Source organism: Dryobates pubescens, chromosome 12 (assembly GCF_014839835.1).
Source record: "Dryobates pubescens isolate bDryPub1 chromosome 12, bDryPub1.pri, whole genome shotgun sequence".
Taxonomy (NCBI): Eukaryota; Metazoa; Chordata; class Aves; order Piciformes; family Picidae; genus Dryobates; species Dryobates pubescens.
In genome coordinates, this window is record NC_071623.1 from 4,244,959 (window position 1) to 4,271,428 (window position 26,470).

Here is a 26,470-nt window from a genome sequence, read left to right on the forward strand (position 1 = left end):
AACTTCTAACAGCTGTGCATCAGTAAGTTTTTTAAAAAGGCCTGGATTTTAATCACTTGTGCCCTCTTAAACATTAAAATAGTGGTTTGTCATCCTCAGATGTGGAATTAGCACAAAATGCCAGGAGCACCTGAGAGATGTCATGTGCAGCATGAGCCCTTTTTGCCTGTAACCCCAGCTCAAGAGGAATCTTAGTATTGAAAATCATATTCTACAAGTGCTGAGTGCTTCTTGCCTGTAATGACACTATATTCTGTTAGCCCTTCCATTTGCTGCCTGGATGAAAAAAAACCCGGGTAATTTGGAGCTCACAGCAGGGAAGGATGGAAGGAGAAGGAATTCTTCAAGGAAATATACAAGGAAAGGTTTCATTTTCAGGTTTCACTGCAGACCTGAAGAGTCCAAAATTTCTGGGAAAATATAATAATAATAATAAACCCCCAAAACAACAACAACAAAACCCCACACGCACCAAATCAAACAAACAACAACAGCAAAACCCCAACCCAAACAAAGGCTTTATTACTCTCTCCTGAAGAAAGCAGAATTTCTGACTTAACTAGGAATCAGTTTGAGTTATGATATTAACATTGCACAATGGCTTGGAGTTGATTACTTTGGCAATCTCAAGCGCTGCAGTCTCCACGATCAAAATGAAGACATTTTCAGCTATTTATGCCAAGCTTTGCAGAAACCTGGACTTGGCAGGAATCACACCAAAGAAAGACAGCACCGTCACGCTTTCTGCTGATGAAGGGCAATTTTAAAGAGGCAGCAGCACCAAGATTAGTCTTCTTTTACAGTACCTTAACAGCCTGATGCAAAGGTCACTGCTGTACCACTTGCAGCGTTCAGACAGTACTGTTCCCCAGACTTGCTAATGGTTTGAGCAATGCTGCTGACCAGTCATTTAACACTCCTGTCCTTGGTGCAGAAGAAAGACTGCCCCCTACTTCCACGTTCTCGTTCAGTGCAACACTGAAGAAAGTTTGTGTGCAGTGTCAGCACACACTAGTTATTATTTTCATGAGCAAAGATGATTTTCAGCCCCTAAGCAAAATACTTGGCTCTTGGGCCAACAGACCTCAATACTTTGCAGACTAGCAATAACCAACAAATGCATATTCTATCCCATTTGCAACATTAGCAGGATAAATAGTGGATGAACATAAGTTTTTGGAAGATGAATTCAAATAGGTAATCGCAACTAGGAGCAGTTTAGGGCAGAAGCAGGTGCTGGGCGCTATGAAAGGCATGTGGAGTCCCATCTCTTCTCCAGCTACAAAGACCAGTTTCCAAACTAAGGTCTTTAATATATGTGCCCAAAAGTAAATGTAAATCTCTCATTTTTCTTTTCCCCACCATTGCTTGCTATCCTCTGTGGCTCACAAGCCAGAATCACAAGTCCTGTGCTTGAGCACTACCAGGTTGCTCTGTGTGCCTGTGCTGGTGCATATGCACACATATGTATAGGCAGGTAAGACCAATACATGTACAATTTCTTAGAGAGGAAAGACACAAAGTCAATGAAGAACAACAAAAGAACAACAGAGTCTTTTACTGAGCCAAGTTTTCCCTGGAAAATTTGGAAGTTCAGCTTATATTTTGCAGCAAAGTTCAGGTCAGTCATTTTTGCCAACTATGCAACTGAGACTTTCATTTCCTCTTGTTTTAAAAGGATAAACTTTATTATTATTATTATTATTATTATTTTCAACTGACTTCTAATTTTTCTTCTCAGGTTAACATCTGCTGGGTTAACACTGCCAAGAGGAAGGGCTAAGAGCAGGAAGCATAAATGTCCATGAAATTATACTATCTAATAAAGCAAAGACACATCATCTCCTGAAGTTGTTTTTCACAATGTGCAGAAAGCCAGAGCTTCCCCAGCCTTCTAAAGCATCCAACTAATACAGTGACTACATAAAATGCATGACCTCTCAAACAAAAGCCTACTGGATTGAGAAGCTACACAAATTGTGTAAACTGAAACATGTTTCCATCAGACAAATGGAAACCAAATAATTACAGGGCTGAGAAATACTACTTCATTGGGTTTGGGTGACTTTGCCTGGGCAGGATCCTCAAGTTGAATTAGGTTGAAAACAGAAGGCAAGTTCGCTTGTTAACATCATAAACTAAAGAGATTCAAAGCCTGCTTGGATTCTCAGATGTGAATGCCAGCATGCAAAACCAGTCAGTGTACAAGACTGTAGGTGTGCAGCATAAACACTTCTATGCTACATTAGATAGCACTGGCAAAAATTAAACTAAGGCAAAGCAAACTCCAGGGGATGCTGCCACCTGAAATCTCAGCCACATTCAGATTAATAAGACAAGTAAACATATCTGCATGCTGGTACGAACTAGGAATGTTTTCATTCCTCAGTCCAACTTTAGGATGAAGCAGAGAGTCCTGCTAGGTGCAAACCCCAAATATTTCAACTTCTCCAGCAGCACAAGAGAAGCTCATCAATCAAAACCCGAAAGATGAAGGAACGAAGCCAGATAAGCCATAAATATCTACAGATATAAGCGCACAGCAAGCAAGAGAATGAAAAGTTAGCTAGATTTACCGTTTTAATTATCCAAGTGGGTGGGTTGTTTGGGTTTGGGTTTTTTGGGGGGAAACGTCGGGAGCTGTTTTCGCGAGGACTCTTCCACACACATCCGCACCGCGGTAGGCGCCGGTCCCGGGGCGCGGAGAGCAAAGCGCTTCCCTCCGCAGCCACCGCTCCCTCCACCAAGAATGAAAAATAAGAAGAAAACGCGATGAGGGCAAGGAAGGAAGGAAGGAAGGATGGAGGAAAGGAGGGAGACACCAGCCAGCCGGGAAAACTCCGGCGCCGCCCCGACCGGTCCTCCGCCCTCAGGGCTGCGGTCGAGGCGGCCCGCGTCTCCGCGCTTCGCCGCCGCCGCCGCCTCGCAATTTGCGCGCGTCGCGGGAGCCGCCGGGGCGGAGCTGTAGAGGGCGGCGGGATGTGGCGCGGCGGTGGCTGGCGCAGAGATGCTCCTCCCGCGCTGCCCACGGTTCCCGGGCTGCCGCGGGGATGCGCCGACCAGGCTGATGTGCCTCCCAGCCCCGGCGCGATGTGCCATGGAGGGGGATGCCCGCCCCGCCCGGCCGCGCAGGGAGCAGCAGGGGTCCCTTGCCGGGGTGACCTGCGGTGGTACCACCTTCCCGGCTCCCCCAGCCGGACGCGGACTGGGAGGAGCCGTGCGAGTCCTCGGTGGAGGGGAGGGACGACATAGGGTGTATCCTAAATTGTGCGGAAAGCTTTCTACTGAGGCGTCCTACTGACAGTCTCTGCCTTGGTGGAGGAAGAAGGGGAAAGCGTGTTTCCAGCACCCGACTTCTGTAGGATTTTGGATCCTCAGAAGTGCCAGTTTCAGGGATGAGATTGTTACTCTCCTCCAAAACGTTATGACTGGGCTGTGAAGAAGAGGTGCCAGGCTGCACATAATATGGTGCAAATGTAGACAACATGTACTCAGTTCTTCTGCAAAGGTAAAAGAGCAGCTGATGTGTCATATATTTGGACCAGGAGATTTTGAAGTGATACCTGAATGATATGCTTAGACATGCCTGGGCCGGTCATCTCTGGGTTGAGCCCCAGGCTCTTCAGCCCCTACCAACAGTAGCCTTCTCTCTCCCTCTTCTTGCACTCAGCACCGGGCTTCAACACATCTTGGTGGCTGTTTCTAGCCCATCGACCAAGGAGACTGAATACCAGACAGAGGACCCATTTGCAAGCAGTGTTTTGAGCTCCTTTTTACATGTTGTGTGCAATTCACTTACCTGCTGCACATTCTGCCTTGGTACTAGGTAATCCTGAGTGCTAGTTCATAAATCATATATACCTTTTCCTTCAGCTCATGACATCTGCTGTTTGTTTGGACCTCTATTTACACAAGTCTTTGTTTTGGAGGCAACCCAAAATATGTTTCAGGGAAACCAGCCCCTACATACTGTTGTAAACTCTTATTCCACAAAAGCTTTTTTCAAATGAAAGTGCTTAATTTTTTACCTCTGGTTGTTCAAAAAGGCAGGGAAAACCTTTACAGAGAGCAGCTGTAGCAGCTGCTTACATAAGAAAGCCACATTGTAGATTCATCAGTATAATTAGAGGCAGTGTCCCTGGATCATCTGGTGTCCGTCAAGTTTTCAGGTGGTTGCTTCAGACTGGTCTTCTGCAGGCTTTTTGTATGAGCTAAACACAGGTTTTCCTTTGCAGGCTTTGGCACTAGGTGAACACAATCTTCTCCCCCAGCTAACAGTCATGTGTATGGCCTGCTACTGTTCAAATTAATGAATGAAGTTTTAATTACACCACAAGTGACCTTAGAAATAGCAGAGGTTAAGTAAAACAGTCCTGGTCTGACCACTGTTCCTGATGAGTAAGAGCTGGCTGTTTATGACTAACCTATGCTCACTTTATGATCTGCAGCTGGCTTTGGATTGATGCTGCTGCACTCAGCCTAATAGGAGTGTGAAAGTGCCTCTCTAGAGCTGACAGTTTAGTATATATTTTCCTGTAGTGCCAATAAAACTTTAAAAAAGGTTTTTCTCCTAGGGAACTCTGCTCTTGTGACATTGATGGTGTCAGAAACTTCCTAGTAATTCTCCAAAGAGCATGTAAGGGCATTGCCTGTCACATCCTCAACTACATCAGGTAGCCCAGAGCACTGTTGAGCCTCATCTTGAATATTCCCAGGGACGGGGCTTCAAACACCTCTCTGGGCAACCTGCTCAACCACTCTCATTGTAAAGAACTTTTTCCTAACATCCAATCTAAATCTCCTCTTCTCTAATTTAAAGCCATTGCCCCTTGTCCTAGCACTGCAGTCCTTCATAAACAGTCCCTCTCCAGCCTTCTTGCGGGTCCCCTTTAGATACTGGAAGGTAGTTATTATGTCTCCTTGGAGCCTTCTCTTCTCCAGGCTGAACACCCCCAACTCCCTCAGCCTGTACTCATAGCAGAGGTGCTCCAGCCTCCTGATCGCTTTTGTGGCACTCACCAACTCTATCAGGTCCATGTCCTTGTACTGAGGGCTCCAGAGCTGGATGCAGTACTCCAGGTGCAGTGTTACTAGAGTAAAGTGGCAAAATCACCCTCTCTTTATCTGGTGGCCACGCTTCTTTTGATGTAGCCCAGGATGTGATTGGCCTTTGGGGGTGCAAGTGCACTCTGCCTGCTCATGTCCAGCTTCTGTCCAGCCTGTAGTGACAGAGAGGGTTATTCCAACCCAGGTCCATTATCTTCTTTCTGAAGAGAGCTGGCACTGTGTACTTAAGAAACCAGTATACAACTGAGTCAAATAGAAAGAAAACCTTGTCCTGTCACACTCTTTTATCTTGCTGAAACATATACAAGTCTGAAATGCTAGCTATGCAGTGCTACTGGCTGGGGTCAGAGTGGCTGGAGAGCAACCAGGCAGAAAGGGACCTAGGAGTACTGGTTGATAGTAGGCTGAACATGAGCCAGCAGTGTGAGCGGTTTGGAGCACAAGCCCTGTGAGGAGAGACTGAGGGAGCTGGGGTTGCTTAGCCTAGAGAAGAGGAGGCTCAGGGGAGACCTTCTACAACTACCTGAAGGGAGGTTGCAGCCACGTGGGGGTTGGTCTCTTCTCCCAGGCAACCAGCAACAGAACAAGAGGTCACAGTCTCAAGCTGTGCCAGGGGAGGTTTAGGCTGGATTTTAGGAAGAAATTCTTCCCAGCAAGAGAGATTGGCCATTGGAATGTGCTGCCCAGGGAGGTGGTGGAGTCACCATCACTGGAGGTGTTTAGGAAGAGCCTGGCTGAGGCACTTGGTTCCATGGTTTAGTTGATGAAATAGTACTGGATGATAGGTTTGACTTGATGATCTCAAAGGTCTTTTCCAACCTGGTTAATTCTATTCCATTCCATTCCATTCCATGCCATTCCATGCCATTCTATAAATTGCATGGAGGAAGAAGGCCCACACTTCATATGCACTTAAATCTCAAGTGTTTTGAGACAGTCTTTTTGCTCAGAGTTTCCACCCCACCTACTGCATTACAGTCTTGATCCTGGACTCAGTCAAGACACTCTGACAGTACAAATAATAATAATGGATTTTTTTACATGGTAAATAAAAAGCAAATAAAGAATTGGTGCAGTGGTTGGGCTGTGGCCAGGAGAGCTCCAGGAGGGATTTCTGTCCATTGTACTATAAACTCTCCACAAATTAAATGAGGAAAAATCTAGATCTGAAGACATTAGCAAGGTTATGGAAGGTTGGCATGAATCACAGTCATTCTCCACTTCAAAAGACAGCCTTTCTCAGCTCTTTGCATTTATATCACCTTAGGTGGATTGGGGGCAATATAAAAAGAAGCTCTGTTCTACAGTGTGTTCAGAGCCTCAGAAAGAGATTGGAGTTATGGAGTTACTTATTCCTTGTGTTTTACCAACTAGTGGGTGGTGTCTAAGCTCTCCCTCTCCAGGGCTGGTGTGATAGTTGATAATGAGCTGGTGTGTAAAGCTGGTGTGGGAGAAGAGCTGGGCAGGGAATCATCAGGGAATCATCTGTTTACCAAGATGTTTGAAATCCAGTATCCAGCTATGAAGTCCAGGATGCTTTCCTCTTTCTCTGCCTGCAAACTCTGCCTCACATCAGTGTGGACAAAGGAGGACTTGGAGCTGGTTTATTAGCCACCATCCGTTGAAAATTCTTCTCCCTTCTCAAGACTACAGATTCAATACCCTTGGAAGTCTGGAGGCTTTTTTATTACATATAAATGCCACAATAAATCAAGTGGATAATTTGTATTTCCCATATGGTATTCCTTTGTTTGCAGGCTTTGTTGCTTTCTGGCTTGTTTCTTTCCAGGGCTATTAAGAAGCTTTAATTGTTCCCTGATGCTCCATCTTTTCCCATTCACTAATGTAAATCTGGTGGCTGACGGCCACCTTTCCTCTCTACCTGGATTGTATGGACAGGCTTGGAGGTTAATTAGCTTAGTTTTTCACTTCATATACTTCTTCTTTAACAGGAGAGGACTTGAGAGAAAAAAGGGCTTTTGTTCTGTAAGAGCATAATAGCATGCTGTTCAAGACTCTGGTAAAGCTGCCACTTTTGTGCTGCAGGTAGATCAGGAGGTTAATGGGTAGCTACTATTCCCTTCTTCTCTGTCAGCTCAGGATATGCTTATGCAGACTTACAGAGCCACATCTTTCCTGTAAACAAAGCAGGATCAGAACAAATACTGGAGTGCGAGCATGCCATTGCCTATGCTGTTTAGTCTGAATCACACTCACGGGTGTGCATGGAAGCCTGTGCTGATTAGCACTCTGGGATGATGCCCAAGCATAGTCCAGAAGAGAGCACAGGGCAAGGGATGTTTCTCTTAGAATCACAGAATTGTAGAATCAATAAGGTTGGAAAAGACCTCAGAGATCATCAGTCCAACCTGTCACCCAAGACCACATCACCACTAAACCACGGCTTCAAGTGCCCCATCCAATCCCCTCTTCAACACCTCCAGAGATGGTGACTCCACTACCTCCCTGGGCAGCACATTCCAAAGGACATCAACTCTCTCTGTGAAGAACTTTCTCCTCACCTCAAGCCTAAACATCCCCTGGTTCAGCTTGAGACTGTGTCCTCTTGTTCTGGTGCTGGGTGCCTGGGAGAAGAGACCAACCCCCACCTGGCTACAACCTCCCTTCAGGGAGTTGGAGACAGCAAGGTGGTCTCCCCTGAGCCTCCTCTTCTCCAGGCTAAACAACCCCAGCTCCCTCAGCCTCTCCTCACAGGGCTGTGCTTGAGACCTCTCCCTAGTCTCGTTGCCCTTCTCTGGACATGTCCAAGAGTCTCAATGTCCTTCTTAAACTGAGGGGCCCAGAACTGGACACAGCACTCAAGGCACTGTAGTTATGAGAAACTCTGGTGGGATGGATTCAAGTCAGCTATGTATAGGCATAGTCAGTTGTTTCTTAATTGTATTTTAGCTGTGAGGATCTCAGCTGAGTATTTTGTAGCAGGGAGTAGTAGTATGTGTCAATAATACTCTGGGACCATGTGAAGAGTATTGTACCAGGTAAGAATAATATGGGTTATAACGTTAAGGAGACAAGAGTGTTTTTATCTTTGCAGCAGAAAACACCACCACACAAAAAAAGGCATTCATTTGTAAAAGACTTCTGTGGCTTTCTCCTACATGCTGTCTCCATCTGCTTTTCTGGGGAAGGGATGGTTCTTTTATGGATCCCTGGAATGAAACCAAGAAGGAACCGAGTAGTTGGTTTGGGAAAAACACTTGAATTCGTTTTGCTTACATATGCAGGAGAAAATGTTAGAAATATAGAAAAGGAGGAAGAAAAAAGCAAGGGGTAGCGAAGCAAAAAGGTAATCACCACCGTGGACCTAGCTGACGTTTTGCTGATCCCTGGAGGTCTTGGTCCATGGTAGGGAAGCTTACAGCAGCAAAGTCTGAGATGTTGGAGCTTGGTGAGGCCTTGCTGCTGGATCAGTGTGGAAGCTTCAAACTTTTTCTGTTGCCTCTTGGGTTTTATACCTTTTCCAGTCCCATATGTAGTCACACTGTCCCATTCAGCTGAAGACATTTGACTGGTGTCAGCACCGGCCCTGTGGGTGGGTTACCCGTGCCAGCTCTGGTCTCACAGCAACATTCCTGAGAGAGGAACTTGTGGCCTTGTCCTGGTTACCAGTTGCTATTGTCTCAGAGCTTGTGTAATAGTGTGAAAACACCTTGTGAAACCGCTGTGTCAGTCACCTTTTGAGAGTCCTGTCCATGAGAAGGTCCATGAAGACTTGTCTCAGCATCTGCTGGCTATCAGCACAGAGTTTGTAGTCTTGCAGATGAGAAAATAATCTTCTTGAGAAAATAGTGTGAAGGCAAATGTCAGGATGTGAGTCCTGTTTACAGTGGGATCCAGTGTCAGCACAGTGCTTGTGGTCCTCTGGAACAATGCTGTGAAACATTTTGGGAAGGTAAACAATGCTGAGGTAATTAAAGGGAGACTTAACTCCCTTTGGTGTGGCCAGCAGGAGCAGGGAAGTTATTCTGCCCTGTACTCAGCACTGGTCAGGCTGCACCTTGAGTCCTGTGTCCAGTTCTGGGCTCCTCAGTTTAGGAAAGATGTTGAGCTGCTGGAAGGTGTCCAGAGAAAGGCAACAAAGCTGGGGAGGGTTTGAAACACAAGCCCTATGAAGAGAGGTTGAGGGAGATGGGGTGTTTAAGAAGAGACTGGATGAGGCACTTGATTGCATGGTTTAGTTTATTAGATGGTGTTGGATGATAGGTTGGACTCTATAATCTCTAAGGGCATTTCCAACCTGGTTAATTCTATTCTATTCTATTCTATTCTATTCTATTCTATTCTATTCTAGTCTAGTCTAGTCTAGTCTAGTCTAGTCTAGTCTAGTCTAGTCTAGTCTCCTTACACATGCACTTTGTAGTACTCAGCCTGAGTTGCCAGATTGCCATTCTCAGTGACCTAAGAGTGAAATCTCCAGTGAGGGCTAAGGAAGGTGCTGGTCTCTGAAAGTATGAGAGCTCTGGGAACTGTTTTGCACTGCTGACCATCCTTGCCCCTCTCCAAGCAAACCCTCCTGTGGAAGTTGGTTACATGTGGTAGCAGCCTACTAATGGTTTAGTTGATTAGGTGGTGTTGGATGATAGGTTGGATGCAATGATCTTGAAGGTCTCTTCCAACCTGGTCTATTCTATTCTATTCTATTCTATTCTATTCTATTCTATTCTATTCTATTCTATTCTATTCTATTCTATTCTATTCTATTCTATTCTATTCTATTCTATTCTATTCTATCCAATGGCATCCTGGCCTGCATCAGGAACAGTGTGGCCAGCAGGAACAGGGAGGTCATTCTGCCCCTGTACACTGCACTGGTTAGGTTGCACCTTGAGTACTGTGTTCAGTTCTGGGCCCCTCAGTTTAGGAAGGAGGTTGACTTGCTAGAACGAGTCCAGAGAAGGGCAACAAAGTTGGTGAGGGGCTTGGAGCACAAGCCCTGTGAGGAGAGGCTGAGGGAGCTGGGGTTCCTTAGCCTGGAGAGTGGTGACCTTATTACTCTCTACAACTACCTGAAGGGGGGTTGTAGACAGGCAGAGGTTGGTCTCTTCTCCCAGGCAACCAGTACCAGAACTAGAGGACACAGTCTCAGGCTGCGCCAGGGGAGGTTTAGGCTGGAGGTTAGGAGGAAGTTTTACAGAGAGAGAGTGATTGCCCATTGGAATGGGCTGCCCGAGGAGGTGGTGGGGTCGCCGTCGCTGGGGGTGTTCAGGGTGAGGCTTGACAGGATGCTTGGTGCCATGGTTTAGTTGATTAGGTGGTGTTGGATGATAGGTTGGACACGATGATCTTGAAGGTCTCTTCCAACCTGGTCTAGTCTATTCTATTCTATTCTATTCTATTCTATTCTATTCTAATGTGCTGTAACTTGGTATTTGTTGCTTCGTTTGTTACCTCCACTGTGCTGTCCCACCGCTGCATGCCAGCACTAAGACAGAAGGAAAATCTTTAGTGAGGTTATTATAGTTGTGATGGGGGATGAGCTTCAGCATGCCCTCAGTCAAAGCCACCCCTGGACACAACATGTTGCTTCCTGAGGGTTGGATAAGAGGCTCTGACTGTGTTTGTGCCTGCATAATACATATACATAGAATACATATACATAGAATAAACCAGGTTGGAAGAGACCTTGAAGATCATCGTGTCCAACCCATCAACCAATCCAACACAGCCCAAACAACTAACCCACGGCAAGCACAAGGCAAAACAGCGTAAGCTGATACAAGAAATTAATGTGGCAGATAAAATGTGTTGCCAATAAAAATGTGTTGCCAAAAGAGATTTCTTCCCATTGGGTGTATGCAAGGTGACTATAATAGCTGCTCTTTAGTCTCTTGAGATACACTGACATGAAGAAGGTCTTCCTTGGTGGAGGTATTTATCAGGGCAACAATTCATCATCAGAGAGGATGTGCATGCCTTTTTGATTTTTGCCTCCCTGCTCTTCTTAGAAGAGGTCTAGTTGATCATCTTCCTCCCTTTTAAAATCCCTCTACTTGTTTGCTCTCCTCTCTGAGCTTACTTGCCAGTTGTATGTACCCTGACTAGCTTATATGGTGTCACACAGAGATTTGGAGCGGGCTTAGCTCAAGGACAAAACTCCAGAGCAGCTTGAAAGGACGCAGTGAGTGACTTTGTGGACAGGAGAGTTAAGAAGGAGCTCACTGAACCTGCAGTGCAGCTGGCAGTGCTTGGCATCTGCGCTATCCTAGGAGCTGTTGCTGAGTTCCAAGCTGACGTAGGGACTGATGCCTCACAGTTTTGCCTTTCCTACTTTACTATAAATAATTACACTTTTGGGATAAAATGTGATATGCAGATGCCAAGCTAAGTTCAGTTAGATGACAAGGGTTATGATGTTACTATTTAAATTGTGGTGCCTAGAGAGTAGGGAGTGTAACCTCACTGACTCTGCCTTGCATAGCCGTCATACCAATGTGCCTGACGTGCCCTATACGAGGGTCAAGGCAGCAGTTCAGCAGGGGCAGTGACAGATCATCTGTGGTTGCAACACCAGGTGCTCAGCATCTCTCAAAATCAGACTTATTTGTTTGCATTCTTCAATTAAAGCACTCTCAGTTGTCTTAAAGCCTGGCTATTAAGTGAGAGTGTAGACTGTTGCTTAGGAAAAGAGACGACCAACCGTGCCTCATGAAATGAGTGTGTCGCAGCCCTGCGTATCTAGACAGGGGGAAATGTGAAAATGTTTGTTCCGTAAAGAATGTTTAATCTCCACATATTCAAAGCTGCTCTCATCACTGAGGTCATTGCTTTAAACTGAGGCAGGCTTCACAGCAGATTTAGCTTGGTATAGATGGGGCAGGGCACGATGTGTTACGCTTCTCCAAAATAAAATGGAGATTTCCTCCTGAAAAGAGGAAATGCCACAATCTCATAGAGTCATAGAATCAAGGTCAGAAAAGACCTCAGAGATCATCAAGTCCAACCTATCACCCGTGACCTCATGACTACTAAACCATGGCTTAAAGTGCCACATCCAGTCCCCTCCTGAACACCTCCAGGGACAGTGACTCCACCACCTCCCTGGGCAGCACATTCCAATGGCTAACAGCTTTCTTTGGGAAGAACTTTCTCCTCACCTCAAGCCTAAACTTCCCCTGGTGCAGCTTGAGACTGTGTCCTCTTGTTCTGGTGCTGGTTGCCTCGGAGAAGAGACCAACCCCCACCTGGCTACAACCTCCCTTCAGGTAGTTGTAGAGAGCAGTAAGGTCTCCTCTGAGCCTCATGTTCTCCAGGCTAAGCAACCCCAGCTCCGTCAGCCTCTCCTCATAGGGCTTATGCTCAAGGCCTCTCACCATCCTTTATTTCTATAGACAGAAGGTGGGAAAGGAAAGGTACAGCATTGGGTGACCCAAGAATAAGAAAGAGAGTGGAACTTTAAAAAGCATGGATGTTGCCTCATCACGGACAGAAAAATAAGAATGCAATGCAAACACTCTCAGAACAAAACCACAAAGCTTGCTATTACCAGAAAAACTCATTACAGAGTTTCCAGAACATGAAAACTGAGTATGACAGAAAGATGAGAGAGGACAAGAATGTTTATATCCTTATTTTCAACTAAATTATTTCAGCAAGAACTTTCATATCACTTTCTTCGATTTAATAACTTCCATTTCACTTCTTCACTGGGGTTTTAGTGGCTTTCTTCAAGCCAACATGTATCAATGTGTATATCCATGGAATGAAAAGGACTGTGGAAGCCAGCAAGACCTCTATGCTTCCCTCCTTCCTTCAGAAGAGAAGATGTCCTTCACATTTTATAATTTACTAAAGTTTAGACACTGTGCAATACAATTGTTCACCCAATGTGATAACTTGTTAAGAGATGAGGTAGATATGTCAGCCCTTATTACGTATCAAATCCAATACACAATTTACATATCTACGTGCCGGGTTCTACGCATTGGTCACAACAACCCCAGGCAGTGCTGCAGGCTGGGGTCAGAGTGGCTGAGAGCAGCCAGGCAGAAAAGGACCTGGGGGTACTGGTTGAGAGTAGGCTGAACATGAGCCAGCAGTGTGCCCAGGTGGCCAAGAAGGCAAATGGCATCCTGGCCTGCATCAGGAAGAGTGTGGCCAGCAGGAGCAGGGAAGTCCTTGTGCCCTGTGCTCAGCACTGGTTAGGCCACACCTTGAGTCTTGTGTCCAGTTCTGGGCTCCTCAGGTTAGGAAAGAGGTTGAGTTGCTGGAAGGTGTCCAGAGAAGGGCAACAAAGCTGGGAAGGGGTCTGGAGCACAGCCCTGGGAGGAGAGGCTGAGGGAGCTGGGGTTGCTTAGCCTGGAGAAGAGGAGGCTCAGGGGAGACCTCATTGTTCTCTCCAACTCCCTGAAGGGAGGTTGTATCCAGGTGGGGGTTGGTCTCTTCTCCCAGGCACCCAGCACCAGAAGAAGAGGACACAGTCTCAAGCTGTGCCAAGGGAGGTTTAGGCTGGATGTTAGGAAGAAATTCTTCCCAGCAAGAGAGATTGGCCATTGGAATGTGCTGCCCAGGGAGGTGGTGGAGTCACCATCCCTGGAGGTGTTTAAGAGGGGATTGGATGGGGCACTTGGTGCCATAGTTTAGTTGATTAGATGGTGTTGGATGATAGGTTGGATTTGATGATCTCTGAGGTCTTTTCCAACCTGGTTAATTCTATTTAATTCTATTCTACTTCTTTATTAGAGCAACATAGGTATCTAAGAGAACCTTAAATGAGAGACAGTAGAGAAATCTTGATAATTTTCACTACTAAGTTACTGGATAAATACACTTAAGAGATTACTTCTTTAGGCAGACTCTTGTCTCTGGAAATCCATGGTTTTCTTTTCTGGGAATTGTATTTTCCACTTGGCTGGGTGCTGCTGTTCTGTCAGCTGCTGTGATCATGCTTGCACACAGACATGCAGAGGCAGCATGCAACTGGAATAGGAGGAGTGTGATTAACAGAAAGAAGAAATACTAATTACAGTGCAAATTGTTGTACAGTATGCTGATAGCTACAGGTAATAATGTCCTTCCTCAGCACGACATTAAAATACATCTGATACATCCAGGACTATGTATTTTTTTTCCTAAAGAGAAATGCTTTGCATAAATACTGATCATGAGAGCTATTGATGTCAGCAGTGCTTGTAGAGATGTGCTAATGCTAATAAGAACAGCAGTGTGCCCTGGTGGCCAAGAAGGCCAGTGGTATCCTGGCCTGGATCAGGAACAGTGTGGCCAGCAGGAGCAGGGAAGTCATTGTGCCCTGTGCTCAGCACTGGTTAAGCCACACCTTGACTCCTGCATAGAAAACCTGGAGCTTCATTCCCTTCTAATAGGCTACCCAAATAACAAGTGACTTTTCTCTCTGCCCTAGGCTGTTGTCTCAGTAAGAAGGCTGATATTTTCTGATTCATATTTGTTTCAGAGAGGCTGAGGGAGCTGGGGTTGCTTAGCCTGGAGAAGAGGAGGCTCAGAGGAGACCTTCTTGCTCTCTAAAGCTACCTGAAGAGAAGTTGTAGCCAGGTGGGGGTTGGTCTCTTCTCCCAGACAACCTGTGACAGAATGAGAGGACACAGTCTCAAGCTGTGCCAGGGGAGGTTTTGGCTGGATGTTAGGAAGAAGTTCTTCACGGAAAGAGTAATTGGCCATTGGAATATGGTGCCCAGGGAGGTGGTGGAATCACCATCCCTGGAGGTGTTTAAGAGGAGACTAGATGAGGCACTTGATGCCATGGTTTAGTTGATTACATGGTGTTGGGTGATAGGTTGGACTTGATGATCTCCAAGGTATTTTCCAACCTGGTTTATTCTATTCTATTCTATTCTATTCTATTCTATTCTATTCTATTCTATTCTATTCTATTCTATTCTATCTAGTCTAGTCTAGTCTAGTCTGGTCTGGTCTGGTCTGGTCTGGTCTACTCTCTGTGGCACTCAGTTGTTTCCATTCAGAAAGATAGTCTTTGCCATCTTCAAGCTATTTTCAAAACTAATGACAGCTTTCTTAAGTGAGTAGCTGCCTCTCCCCTGATGCCAAAAAAACCCCACCAAAACCACCAGGTCTAACAATCTAAATCTTATGAGTAGTTAGACTTATTTCCTACAGGAAAGAAAAAGTCATAGAATCATAGAATCAATAAGGTTGGAAAAGACCTCAAAGATCATCAAGTCCAACCTGTCACCCAAGTCACGAGATGAGTGATCAGTAAAGACAGAGGACATATCCACATAATCTTATTCAAAATGCACTTAGGATTCATGTTGCAGAAGCAACAGAAAAAGGGAGCCAAACAGCAGAGGAGCAATAGCTAAAGGAGCTAGCCACCAGCCAAGGTGTTCAAATGCTGTGTAGACATTTGTCTCACTGCTGTCTTGCTCTAATGTTTTTCATGGACATTTGTGCTGTTTCTGACTGAATGAGCCCAACATGAATTTTTCCACAGTTAGATGTGTATTTATGACTGCTTACTTGCACCAAGTTCTGACTTCCACTAAGACTGTAGGGCTCAGAAAAAAAGAATACATTCTCCTCTCCTCCCCTTACCCTTCTTAGTTCATAAAGATATCAATAACTTTCCAAGCCATCATGGCAATAAATAGCTGCTGTTAGTTCTCTTACAGAAATGTTTGTGTGTGGTTCTGACTGACTAAAAAGTAACTAGACTGCTCAAGACTGATAGTGCCTCATTTAAGTTGAATTTATTAGGGTTTACTCAGACACCTCTGAGCCTTTTTCATTTTCTGCTGCTTAGATTAATATTTAGAAAATTCTGCTGGAAAATTAAAGGCTCAGGGACATATTTATTGCAAAGGGTTTGAATCTTCCGTTATTAAACAGCTTGACTGATTGCATTGTTCTCAAGCAGGCTCAGCTCAGGTGAGGCTGTGGAAGAATAGATGAGATAAGTATTCTAAATAGATACATCTCTCCATGACAGCTCTGGCTTTTAGGGATTCCACTCTCTGAAATAGCTGCTTATATCAAGTCCCCCACAGCAAACTCCTGGACAAGCTGTCAGCCCATGGCTTGGACAGGAGTACACTGAGTTGAGTTAGGAAATGACTGGAGGGCCGAGCCCAGACAGTGATAGTGAATGGTGCCACAGCCAGCTGGCAGCCAGTCACCTGTGGTGTGCCCCAGGGATCAGTGCTGGGCCCCATGCTCTTTAATATCTTCATTGATGATCTGGATGAGGGCATTAAGTCCATCATCAGTAAATTTGCAGATGACACCAACCTGGGGGCAGGTGTTGGTCTGCTAGAGGATCAGGAGAGCTCTGCAGAGGGACCTTGCCAGGATGGACAGATGGGCAGAGTCTTGGATGAACACATCCAAGTGCCAGGTTCTGCACATTGGCCACAGCAACCCCATGCAGTGCACCAGGCTGGGGTCTGAGTGACTGGAGAGCAGCCAGGCAGAGAGGGACCTGGGGATACTGGTTGACAGCAGCTGAACATGAGCCAACAGTGTGCCCAGGGGGCCAAGAAGGCCAATGACATCCTGGCCTGTATCAGGAACAGTGTGGCCAGCAGGAGCAGGGAAGTCATTCTGCCCTGGTACACTGCACTGGTTAGGCCACACCTTGAGCCCTGTGTCCAGTTCTGGGCCCCTCAGGTTAGGAAAGATGTTGAGCTGCTGGAAGGTGTCCAGAGAAGGGCAACAAATTTGATGAGGGGTTTGGAACACAAGCCCTATGAAGAGAGGCTGAGGGAGCTGGGGTTGCTTAGCCTGGAGAAGAGGAGGCTCAGGGGAGACCTTCTTGCTCTCTGCAACTCCCTGAAGGGAGGTTGTAGCCGGGGGGGGGGGGTTGGTCTCTTCTCCCAGGCACCCAGCACCAGAAGAAGAGGACACAGTCTCAAGCTGTGCCAGGGGAGGTTTAGGCTGGATGTTAGGAAGAAATTCTTCCCAGAAAGAGAGATTTGCCATTGGAATGTGCTGCCCAGGGAGGTGGTGGAGTCCCCACCCCTGGAGGTGTTTAGGAAGAGCCTGGCTGAGGCACTTGGTGCCATGGTTGAGTTGATTAGATGGTGCTGGGTGATAGGTTGGACTCGATGATCTGGAAGGTCTTTCCCAACCTGGTCTATTCTTTTCTATTCTATTCTATTACAGGGGTGCTCTGTTTAAACTAGATTAAAATGAGTCAGCTAGTTAATGCCTTTACCTCAATAGTATAACTGCCTGAGAACTGTTGGCAATTAATTTGTTTTCTTTCTTAACTCATTAAGGGCAAAAAGAATGATGGCTTCAATACTAATGTTCAGGAGCAGCTTAATTTCAAACTAGCTACACGTAAATGGAATGCTGCACACAATTAATGTACTTATAATTCAATATCTATTTCTGATGCACTAGAGAATATTTTTTTCCCCCAAAAGCATTCTCTGAAGCCTAGAAATAGAAAAGTGACTTCATTTTTTTTTCCCCAGCACAATGGAAGGCTGAACATACTAACTCTACCTCTATAAAACTTTGGCAATCATTTGTTTTTATAACCCAATAAAATAGAATGCAGTTCCCCAGTTGGTTCTGCTTGCACTGTTGCAAAGGGTTTCCCGATTTTTCTCACTCAAGACTGAAAACCAATTCTTTGTCTGTGTTTCTCAGTGAATAAATGGTTAGATATCTTACAACGCTTGCTTTATGCACTTGTCCAAGAATATGCACTGCTAATAGCCTTCACCTAACAAAATCTGAATCAATAAACATTAACTGGGGAATTGGAGACTTCAAGTTATTTGTTTTATTGTGTGTCACTAAACAATTCTTTCAAGTTTGAACAGCCTACCTTCTGAATTTCAAATTGTGTGTAGCTGGATCTATTTTTAACCCATTTCTCAAAATCGCTGGTGTAAATATCGGTGTATCTTTAACTGGCTGGAGGCTGAGCCCAGAGAGTGGTGGTGAATGGTGCCACAGCCAGCTGGCAGCCAGGCACCAGTGGTGTCCCCCAAGGATCAGTGCTGGGCCCCAGCCTGTTCAATATCTTTGATATGGATCAGGGCATTGAGTCAATCAGCAGTAAATTTGCAGATGACAGCAAGCTGGGGGCAGGAGTTGATCTGTTAGAGGGTCAGGAGAGCTCTGCAGAGGGACCTTCACAGGCTGGACAGATGGGCAGAGTCCAAGGGCAGGAGATTGAACACATCCAAGTGTGAGGTTCTACACATTGGCCACAGCAACCCCAGGCAGTGCTACAGGCTGGGGTCAGAGCGGCTGAGAGCAGCCAGGCAGAAAGGGACCTGGGGGGACTGGTTGAGAGGAGGCTGAACATGAGCCAGCAGTGTGCCCAGGTGGCATCCTGGCCTGCATCAGTAAGAGTGTGGCCAGCAGGAGCAGGGAAGTCGTTATGCCCTGGACTTAGCCCTGTTTAGGCCACACCTTGAGTCCTGTGTCCAATTCTGGGCCCCTCAGGTTAGGAAAGATGTTGAGGTGCTGGAAGGTGTCCAGAGAAGGGCAACAAAGCTGGGGAGGGGTCTGGAGCACAGCCCTGTGAGGAGAGGCTGAGGGAGCTGGGGTTGCTTAGCCTGGAGAAGAGGAGGCTCAGGGGAGACCTTCTTGCTGTCTACAACTCCTTGAAGGGAGGTTGCAGCCAGGTGGGGGTTGGTCTCTTCTCCCAGGCACCCAGAAACAGAACAAGAGGACACAGTCTCAAGCTGTGCCAGGGGAGGTTTAGGTTGGATATTAGGATGAATTTCTTCCCAGACCTGCTTTCTTGACACCAGCTTCTGTGGTATTGCCCATTGGAATGTGCTGCCCAGGGAGGTGGTGGAGTCACCATCCCTGGAGGTGTTTAGGAAGAGCCTGGCTGAGGCACTTGGTGCCATGATTTAGTTGATTAGATGGTGCTGGGTGATAGGTTGGACTTGGTGATCTTGAAGGTCCTTTCCAACCTGGTTAATTCTGTATTCTGCAGGATACACTTTTGTTTCCCTCTTGAACATCTGAGATAATATTTTGGAAGCCAATCCTTGCTTTCTGATTTGGAGATTTGAAGGAGTTTTGAGGAAACAGTGAACAACCCCTTTAGACCATGTCAACAGCTGCTTTGTATTTCCGTTTTCTAATACAATACTCTAAATGGACATTATTGATTGCTTTTCCTTTTCCAGTAAGAGCAAGACATTAACAAACAGGGAATGTTCTGGTTTTGCAGATAGCATATGTAATGTAGCTATAAACCAGCAGAATAGGGGGGAACCATTATCCTGGCTCACAGGTATCTTTTCCATGACGTAGTGGCAATGCCTCAGAGGTGAGGGAGGCCACTTTCTTTGGGAGATCACATCTGTTTACAGCTTGGAGCGTGCAGAGGCCTGTCTAGAGCATGAGGTGATCCTGCTGTGCTATCAGTAAAAAGGCAAGAATGGCAATTTTTGGTGCTGCTGTTAGATGAGATGGTCACAGCTTTAGAGCAGATGTCCTGCCTGGAGAGAAACGCTGCAGGATCCAGAGAGGTGATTCTGCTGCTTTACTCTGCTCTGGTGAGACCTCACCTGCAGTACTGCATCCAGCTCTGGAGCCCTCAGTCTAGGAGGGACATGGACCTGATGGAAAGGGTCCAGAGGAGAGCCATGGAAATGATCAGGGGGTTGGAGCACCTCTGCTATGAGAACAGGCTGAGGGATCTGGGGGTGTTCAGCCTGGAGAAGAGGAAGCTCCAGGGGGACCTAATAGAAGCCTTCCCGTACCTGAAGGAGGCCTACAAGAAGGATGGAGAGAGACTGTTTACAAAGGCCTGCAGTAACAGAACCAGGGCCAAAGGCTTCAAACTAGAGAGGAGCAGATTTAGATTGGATGTTAGGAGCAGGTTCTTTAGTATGAGGGTAGTGGAACACTGGAACAGGTTGCCCAGGGAGGAGGTTGAGGCACCATCCCTGGAGATATTTAAAGTGAGGCTCAACAGGGCTCTGGGCAGCCTGATCTACTTGAGGATGCCTCTGCAGAGAGAGTTGGACTGGATGACCTTCAGAGGTCCTTTCCAACCCAGACCATTCTATGATTCTATGATTCTATGATTCTATGACATTGTAATGTGGGAAAAAAATCCTCTGTTTCATGAGAAGATAACAAGCTAAAGGTAAAATTCCTTCAGGAAAAACTAGGTAAAACCCCTGGTTAGTTTGGAAGCAATCAGAACTTTAAGATACCTGTTAATAATTCAAACCTTCAATGCTTTGCTGAGTGAAGGTGCAACCTTGTGTCAGGAAAACAGCTTTGCTGGAACTGCAGTGCCAAGACTGGTCTAAGGGTCTGGGCAGAAGCAGGGAAATGGTTTATCAACCTGGCACTGCATTTTTCTGCTTAGGTAAGTTAATACTCAGAGCATGAGGGATTTTTCACTTGGTTTTTTCCTTCTCTTGGTTTGTTGATTTTTTTTTGTCCTAGATTGGAAAGATTGGCTTAGGTGGAATTATTCTTTGCATGGTATGCCTGTTGTATGAAGGAGAAGAGGGAAGTGAAGCGCATAATGTGGTTGCATGGAAGCAGGTGAAATGCCAGGGTGTGGTGCTGTGAGGCAAGAGCAGTTAAAAGAGTTATTTTTTTAAGAGGTAAGACCACTTTTGTTTTGGTGGTTATGTGGTTTCAGATCTTGCAGATGAAACAAAAGGCAGTTAGCAGATAGCATGCTATTTTTGTTTCAATGATTACTGAGCCGTGGTTTCTAGGACAGAAACCTCAGTGAATCTCAAGCTGTTGTCTGGCACTTTGTCTGCTGCTGTAGCACAGTCCTGAGGAGAGGCATCAAAGGATGCCAGCATCCTGGCCTGTATCAGGAATAGAGTAGCCAGCAGGAGTAGGGAAGTGATCATAGAATCATAGCTTCAATAAGGTTGGAAAAGACCTCAGAGATCATCAAGTCCAACCTGTCACCCAACATCTCATGACTAACTGAACCATGGCACCAAGTGCCACATCCAATCCCCTCTTGAATACCTCCAGTGATGGTGACTCCACCACCTCCCTGGGCAGCACATTCGACCCCATAGTTGGCAGTGGTGAGGCCACATTTCAAGTACTGTGCTCAGTTCTGGGCCACTCATTACAGAAAAAACACTGAGGTGCAGGAGCATGTGCAGAGAAGGGCAACAAAGCTGGTGAAGGGTCTAGACCACAAGCCTTATGAGGAGCATCTGAGGGAGCTGGGATTCTTTAGTCTGCAGAAGAAGAGGCTGACGGGTGACCTTATTGCTCTCTACAGCTACCTGAAAGGAGGTTGTAGTGAGGTGGAGTCCAGACTCTTCTCCCAGTTTACAAGTGATAGGATGAGACAAAATGGACTCAAGTTTCACCAGGGGAGGTTTAGATTGGATATTAGGATATTCTTCACCAGAAGGGTCACTGGGCACTGGAACAGGCTGCCTAGGAAAGTGGTGGTGTCACCATCCGTGGAGGTGTTTAAAAGACACTTGGATGAGGAACTTAGGGACACGATCTAAGAGTTGTGTACAGGGAGATGTTAGTTTATGGTTGGACTGAATGATCTTAAGGTCTTTTCACAGTATCACAGAATCACCAAGGTTGGAAGAGACCTCAAAGATCATCAAGTCCAACCTGTCACCACAGACCTCATGACTAGACCATGGCACCAAGTGCCACGTCCAATCCCCTCTTGAACACCTCCAGGGATGGTGACTCCACCACCTCCCTGGGCAGCACATCCCAATGGCTAACAACTCTCTCAGTGAAGAGCATTTCCAAGCAGGCAATTCTGTGATTCTGTAATTAATTACCACTGTCCTGCTTCAGACAGGGTGGGGCAAGGGGTCTTGGGGAAGTGTATTGGCAAGGAAGATTCCAAAAGAAGGTGTCCTTTTTTAATAGGCTTGTAACTTTCACTGGAGAGGTTTGCATCTGACAGCTCATAGCACTTGAGCGATAAAAGTCTGGTTCAATCTTTGCTCATTCACTGTGTGTTATCCTTCTAGAGCCATGCAGAAGCCTGTAATATCAAGAGTGGTGTTTACAGAAGTAGCAGAATGCTAAAATTCAGTCAACATCTACTGTGAGCAGAATTCTCACTTACAAATGCATGCTATCCCTTTAACTTGTGAACTATCCTGCTTGCTGAATAAGCACTTCTACTGTGTCAACTTTTCAGTCTCTCTGCGAATTACAGCTGGCTGCAATTTGATCATCTGGGGGAAACCTTGGGGAAAGAAATACGTACTGGGATGTTTTTTCCTCTCCTATCATACTCACAAAATATGGCTTGAAGCACATTACATATCTAACTGCTGCAGAAGGAGGGAAAACTTCTTCCCTCAGGGGGATGGATGTCACTTGGTGTAAAGATGTTTGTGATAAAGCAAAGAAGTATTGCACTCTGGGGGAATTTGACCTCTTTTTTTCTCTCCCCCTCCCCCCTCTATTTTAGAATAAGGATATTTCTAGCAAAACCAGCCCTGCCTACCATATGGGAAGGGAAATGACAGCAAGAATTTAACTGCTTCCTCCTTTTGACTTTCAGAAGCTTCTTGAGACAACACAGGCAAGAAAGGTGAAATAAATGCTTGTAGAATGGAGACTTAGATCCTCAAAAGGAAAGAATTTGAACTATAAACAGTGGTTTTGTAGGAATGGAATGGAACGGAATGGAACGGAATGGAACGGAATGGAACGGAATGGAATGGAATGGAATGGAATGGAATAGAATAGAATAGAATAGAATAGAATAGAATAGAATAGAATAGAATAGAATAGAATAGAATGGAGCAGAATGGAGCGGAGCGGAGCGGAGTGGAGCGGAGTGGAGTGGAGCGGAGTGGAGTGGAGTGGAGTGGAGTGGAGTGGAGTGGAGTGGAGTGGAGTGGAATGGAATGGAATAGAATAGAATAGAATAGAATAGAATAGAATAGAATGGAATGGAATGGAATGGAATAGAATGGAGTGGAGTGGAGTGGAATGGAGTGCAGTGGAGTGGAGTGGAATGGAATGGAATGGAATGGAATGGAATAGAACAGAATAGAATGGAATGGAGTGGAGTGGAGTGGAGTGGAGTGGAGTGGAGTGGAGTGGAGTGGAATAGAATAGAATAGAATAGAATAGAATAGAATAGAATAGAATAGAATAGAATAGAATTAACCAGGTTGAAAATGACCTTTGAGATCATCAAGTCCAACCTATCACCCAGCACCATCTAATCAACTAAACCATGGCACCAAGGGCCTCATCCAGGCTCTTCCTAAACACTTCCAGGGATGGGGACTCCACCACCTCCCTGGGCAGCACATCCCAACGGCCATTACCACAGGTGTTCAAGAGGAGACTGGACGTGGCACTTGGTGCCATGGTCTGGTTGTGAGGTCTGTGGAGACAGGTTGGACTTGATGATCCTTGGGGTCTCTTCCAGCCTTAGCTATACTGTGATACTGTGATAGAAGCTGGTGTCAAGAAAGCAGGTTTTCTGCCATGGATGGGAACAGTTTGTAGTTATCTATATATCCATATTTAATTAGTCCCAACAAAATGTGTTTTGGCTTCAGCTGATGCCTAGAGCGTCTATTTACAACAAGTTGTTGTCACTTCTATTCTTTGTCCAGCATCATTCATTTTTCAGTGAATCAGTATCGGTTCTCATTGTCCCAGTAGCACAGGTGAGGATACCACAGAGGTGTCTCAGCATCTTCACTTCCAATCTAACTGTTTTATTATTAAAACTATATCTTATTTGGATTAGCAGTGGAATGAGAACCACAGCTGAAAATGTGTGAAAGAGTGTGAGAGGATAGGGGAAGCTCATGGTGGCTGAAAACAGATTTATCACTGTAATGACATTTTATGGTGTGCTCCTGAATACAAATCAACAGGTTGTAAATAATCCAAAGAGGATTTGCACAAGCTTTGAAAGGCTTTCTGTGTCCCAGCCCAATTTCAAGCTGTGACAAATAAGCATAAATACTGCAGGCAGCATTTTGCTCTTCTCTTTAGCATTCGACCACTTGTAAAATAGACTTGAAAACAGCAATGATGTGAAATCTGGCTTAACACAATAGAATTAACCAGCTTGGAAAAGAACTTTGAAACCATTGAGTCCAACCTATCACCCAAAACCACCTAATGAATTAAACCATGGCACCAAGTGCCTCATTCAGGCTCTTCCTAAACACTTTCAGGGATGGTGACTCTACCACCTCCCTGGGCAGCACATCCCAGTGGCCAATCTCTCTTGCTGGAAAGAACTTCTTCCTGACATCCAGCCTAAACCTCCCCTGGCACAGCTTGAGCCTGTGTCCTCTTGTTCTGCTGCTGGGTGCCTGGCAGAAGAGACCAACCCCCACCTGGCTACAACCTCCCTTCAGGGAGTTGGAGACAGCAAGAAGGTCTCCCCTGAGCCTCCTGTTCTCCAGGCTAAGCAAAACTGACCACTGAGGAGAGTCACAAAAAGGAGTGTTTTATGGAGAACACTTTTTTGTTGTAACAATGAATTATTGCCTGATTCCTAGTGCATGGAAAATATCAGTTATGGAAATGACAGCCCAGTTTTCTGCCCACTGCAGAAACTTGATAAGCAGTGGTAGTATCATAGTTACCCTTTCCTTTTACTGAGGTCTGCTGGCTATGTGAGAATGCTTCAAATTAGTGATAACAGTGAATTTCACAATGGAAATTAGAATAGAATAGAATAGAATAGAATAGAATAGAATAGAATAGAATAGAATAGAATAGAATAAACCAGGTTGGAAGAGACCTTTGAGATCATCATGTCCAACCTATCATCCAACACTACCCAATCAACTAACCCATGGCACCAAGCATCCTGTCAAGCCTTGCCCTGAACACCCCCAGTGACGGCGACCCCACCACCCCCTCAGGCAGCCCATTCCAGTGGGCAATCACTCTCTCTGTGTAAAACTTCCTCCTAACCTCCAGCCTAAACCTCCCCTGACGCAGCCTGAGACTGTGTCCTCTTGTTCTGGTACTGGTTAGAAATTTGCCATTTCAGATGGGACTAAGGGGAAAAAACCCACTCGTGCATCCTGGGTAAAATTTCTAGTCATGGATAGAAAGGTAGAACTACCTGTGATAGGAAATAGTTGGTGCCTGTTGTGGTAAGGCTTTGTTAGGGGTCAGTTAAGCTTGTTGCATGTCCTGCCCTACTACTATGTGTTGGCTAATTCTGCTCAAGTAACGATTGCAGCAGCAGCACTGAGACAGTTGTGTAGACTCCTTCCTCTTCTTTGTTCAACTTAGACCAGTATCTACTCCTGTTTAGAGTATCAGATACAAATATTAGGAACAGAATAGACTGTCCCTGGAGGTGTTCAGGAGGGGACTGGATGTGGCACTTGGTGCCATGGTCTAATCATGAGGTCTGTGGCGACAGGTTGGACTCAATGATCTTTGAGGTCTCTTCCAACCTTGGTGATACTGTGATACTGTGAAGGTTGGAAAAGACCTCAGAGATCATCAAGTCCAACCTGTCACCCAACACCTCATGACTAACTAAACCATGGCACCAAGTGCCACATCCAATCCCTTTTGAACATCCCCAGGGACGGTGACCCCACCACCTCCCTGGGCAGCACATTCCAATGGCTAACAACTCTCTCTAGGAAGAACTTCCTCCTCACCTCAAGCCCAAACCTCCCCTGGTGCAGCTTGAGATGTGTCCTCTTGTTCTGGTGCTGTGTGCATGGGAGAAGAGACCAACACCCACTCGGCTACAAGCTCCCTTAAGGTAGTTGTAGAGAACAAGGTCTCCCCTGAGCCTCCTCTTCTCCAGGTGTGATGGGTTAACGCCCATCCTGAAGACAAATGGAGGAAGGGCTTGTGCATGCTTTGCCCTCCCTGCAGGGTGTTTTCCCCCTGGGAAACTGAGTCTGTTCCACTCCTGCCTCCCTGCCCAGCAGCCATTAGCTCTCCTTTGGCTCCTGCCTTCCAGGATAAGAGCTACTGCAGCTGCCTTCCTGCTCCTCTGCCACGTGGTCAGGCCTGATGCTTCTCCCTGCTGCCTTGGCACCTCTTCGGAGAGACTGGGTTTGTATTCTTGGTTTTTTTTCCCTTCCCATCCATCCTTGTTCCTTGTCCTTGTGAACCTTTCCTGTTATTGTCATATATATATATAGTTTAAAGAAAAACTCTTTACTTCTCTACTTCCAAGCCAACTCCAAATTATTTCCTGGTGAATTTGCTCCTTCCCTTTGTTTTTCCTCTCTGTTGGGAGGAAGGAGGGGAGAGCGGGGGAGGGATACTTAGCCTTGCCCCACCTGAGCTTTTAAGTCCCAGTTAAGGCTCAAACCAATACACCAGGCTAAGCAACCCCAGCTCCCTCAGCCTCTCCTCACAGGGCTGTGCTCCAGACCCCTCCCCAGCCTCGCTGCCCTTCTCTGGATATGTTCAAGTGTCTCAATGTCCTTCTTAAACTGAGGGGCCCAGAAATGGACACAGGACTCAAGGT

General features: G+C 46.0%; 1 protein-coding gene across 1 annotated transcript in view; it reads right to left on the reverse strand.

The window, feature by feature from the left end:
* Nucleotides 1-2,874, reverse strand: part of HTR1F (5-hydroxytryptamine receptor 1F) — a 168,484-nt gene extending 165,610 nt beyond the window's left edge. Inside the window, exon 1 of the mRNA XM_054166060.1 lies at nt 2,577-2,874. The gene's annotated coding sequence lies outside the window, so the exon portion shown is untranslated. The remainder of the gene's footprint in view (nt 1-2,576) is intronic.
* Between the last annotated feature and the right edge of the window lie 23,596 nt (nt 2,875-26,470).